The sequence below is a fragment of the Hakea prostrata genome, unplaced genomic scaffold, assembly GCF_041222555.1.
Source record: "Hakea prostrata isolate BN-2017 unplaced genomic scaffold, UWA_Hpros_2 contig_16, whole genome shotgun sequence".
NCBI lineage: Eukaryota > Viridiplantae > Streptophyta > Magnoliopsida > Proteales > Proteaceae > Hakea > Hakea prostrata.
Window position 1 is genome coordinate 225,206 of NW_028291135.1, and position 3,488 is coordinate 228,693.

Consider the following 3,488-nt stretch of genomic DNA (forward strand, 5'->3'; position numbering starts at 1 on the left):
GATAGCCATTGGATCTCAACAGATAGATCCGTTGAGTGATAGACTTCTACTAGTTTGGACTAGTAGAGGACTCCTAGGATAATCCGATCATTATCTGATGATTATCCTTTTGAAAGTGATAAGTGACAGCCGACGAATTCTGCCTGCCGTCATTAGGTTAATTAACCTCCTCCATAAGTATTGGATTAGGGTGTGCCTGTAGCTGATTTAGTTTTCTTCCTCAGCAAGCTACCTCCTGAACCCGGCTCGTTCGGAAACGAGTCGATTGCTTTCGTCTCGACCGGAGTCGAAGGTCGAACCATGAATGAACCAAGTTCGATCATATTTTCTCCGTATCACTAATCAAAGAGGAATAAGGAACCGTCACATGGAAGGCTTTTAGAGAGGCACTCCACATGAGGTATGGCCCCACTTTATTTTAAGATCTTTTTGGAAATTTAATTAAGTCATAGCAAGCTGAAACATTTAAAGGTTATTCAACCTAGTTCGAAAGTTTACTAATTCGAGTGGATCGGTTGATATAAGCACAACAAGTGGGTTATTTGTTAGTGGCCTCAAGGGCATCTTGAATGTGGATCAAGGCTTGTAAAGCAACACTTATTGGTGGTGGTCAAGCTTGCTTGCCTTTATAAGGCGAAAGCCAAATCTATGAATTATGTTTCACTAGCAGAGCCAATTCAAGAAAACCGTCTCAACTCTACTTAGTTCAGGTCATCCCACTATGCTGATGAAAAAATATCACCCATCAAACTAAGTAAGTGGCAATCCAGTAAAGGGTTACGTTTTAATCGCAACGGGAAGTAAAATCCTGGCCTTTGAAGCAAAAAGCCTTTTTTTACAAGGTGAGGAAGATGAAGCTACCAAATTGAAGAATAAAAGAGTTGGTGCCAAAAATATCCATCCTTGCAATCTCAGGAATGTGAAATCTTCAAACCATTCAAGTCCAAGGGAGGTTGGGTAACAATAAACGAGTGATATTTTTAATTGACTTAAGTAGTAAGCACAATTCTTAAATTCATGTATTGCTAACAAAGTGGGTCTTATTCCCAATTCTGAAGGCAAATTTGAAGTAGCTATGGCTAATGGAGAAAATTAACTAGTTCCGGACGTTGCAAGGGAGTTCACATGGTTTTGCAAGGTATCCCAATTGTGGCGGACTTCTATTTAGTGCCATTAGAGGGATATGGTTTGGCATTGGGAGCATAGTGGCTAAGTACATTGGGTCCCATTATCTGGGATTTCTCTAAATTACAGATGTCTTTCAATACGGATGGAAGTATGGTGGAATTACAATGTCTAAAATCAGCAGAAAACAAAGTGGCTGGCTTTGCTAAGATTAATAGAGTTAAAAAAAAAATGAATGGCGACCATTTGCTTCACATTAATGCCCCTTACATGTGATGTTACAAACATTAAATCCAACAACTATTACATGTTTACGAGGACATATTTCAATAACTATTACATGCTTACGAGGACACTCTTGCGCCTACCAGTCCTGCATTACTAAGAGAAGTCCCATCTATATTTAACTTTGTTCATAGTCATTCTTCACTCTATATTGTTGTTGTTGTTGTTTTCCTTTGGGTTAAAGAAATATCATTGAAGCATAAATACAAAAGACTATAGCTTTCAAAGCAATGCCAAAGTACTGCAATAAATTTTTGGCTTGTTCATGTCATAGTGAGGTTCTTATTTTGCTGATTATGATGGCTACATCAAATCTTTTGTGAGACCATATAAAGGATGAACTGAAGAAGACAGGTCTTTAAACCCCACCATCTGACAAGTTAGCAAAACATTATACTCCTTATGAACAGCAATATGTGAAGAAATTAGGAAGTTGTCTTTGTCACCTTTATGTGTAGGTGTGCATTTTTCGTAATGATTTTTAACAAATACTTTGTATTTGGGCAATATTGAATGAATGTGGTATTGAATTGGTATCACATCATTGTCTTAGTCAGTAAGTCATCTATGATTTCTTTTCAAGTGGAATCTATCCATGCTAACAAATCCAAGAGAAGGAAAGAAGAAAAAGAGGGAAGAAATAAGAGACCCACCTCAAGCAAAACCTGGCTTTTGAACTCATCGTCAACTATCAAGTAATTAGAATTGAAAAGAAACTAAGAACTACTTGTTGTGACTATGGCAAAGGTGTTTGAAGAAAGCCCTACTCAAGAAATCTAGATGACCTGCCTTAAACTACTACTGTATAGGTCCAACAAGGAAAGGATAAATAGCCATTACTAGCTAGGGAATTGGAGACTAGCACTTTCCTTGTAGTCAAACTGAAGAATACACATTTGAGAATGCAACAACTAAACAGGTTTCATCTCCATATCCACCACTAAGTAACCTGGAGCTGCACTTGGATTGGAAACAAAGATTTCAATGGAAAACATTGAAGAATTTTAACTTTTGGCTAGCAAAGTAATTGCATTTCTTCTACTTTTTTTGGCATTCTCCGACAAATCCCGTGCTTCTCCTTCCTTCCAATTCTGTCTTTTCTTTTCTTTTCTTTTCTTTAAACCCCACCTCGCAAAATAATTGTTGCCTTTCTTCTCCTTTATTTGCATTCTCTTTACAAATATCTTTCTTTTGCTTCCTTCCAAATTATTTTTCTTTCTTCACCAAAAAAAGGGGGGGGGGGGACCTAGTGAAGATAAGAGACATGCTTTCTAGGGGTGCAAGTTTGGCCCTGGCCCGACCCGCCCGAGCCCAAAAGGCTAGGCCAAAGATTCGGCCCAGAGGGGGGTTAGGGCCAAAATATTCCGTCCCCCGAACCAGGGGCCAAGGCGGGCTTGGGATTACTCCCCCGCCCCCCATCCCACCGCCCGGCCCTGATTTTTGGCCCTGATCTTGGCCCTAACCCAGGCCCTGATCTTGGCCCTGATCCTCGCCCTGATTTGAGTCTAAAGACTCTGGACCCTCCACCCACATGGAGAGGAATTAATTGTAATACGTATAGGTGGATACTTGACACGTGTCAAATTTTAGAAACATGATCATGTTTTGTAGAAAATTAATAAAAATAAATTATAACCTCATTACCAATGTAATAAGCATCTATTTGATTTTGGCCCTGATCCTGACCCTAATTTTGGCTCTAATCTTAATATTAATTTGACGATGATAATGTACTACAGTACTAGATTTTTACCCTGATCTTCATACTAACATTGATATGAGTCTTGATTTTGACATTTAGTCACTTTGATCATATTAGACTATAAATTCACTTTTTATATTATTTTTAAGTTAATTTTTATTTTTCCAACAAAGTCATTTTTAGTTCAATAAATTATGGATTTTGATTTTAGACTAAGGCGAGATAATATATTATAAATAATAAAAACTATTACATAAAGAATTAATATCTAACAAATCTATACCCCCAACTTCTCATCATGAATATCTAACAAATGTACTGTGATATTTCAAAAAAAAATTTATTAAAAACATATAGCTATGTTTGTAACTAAAAC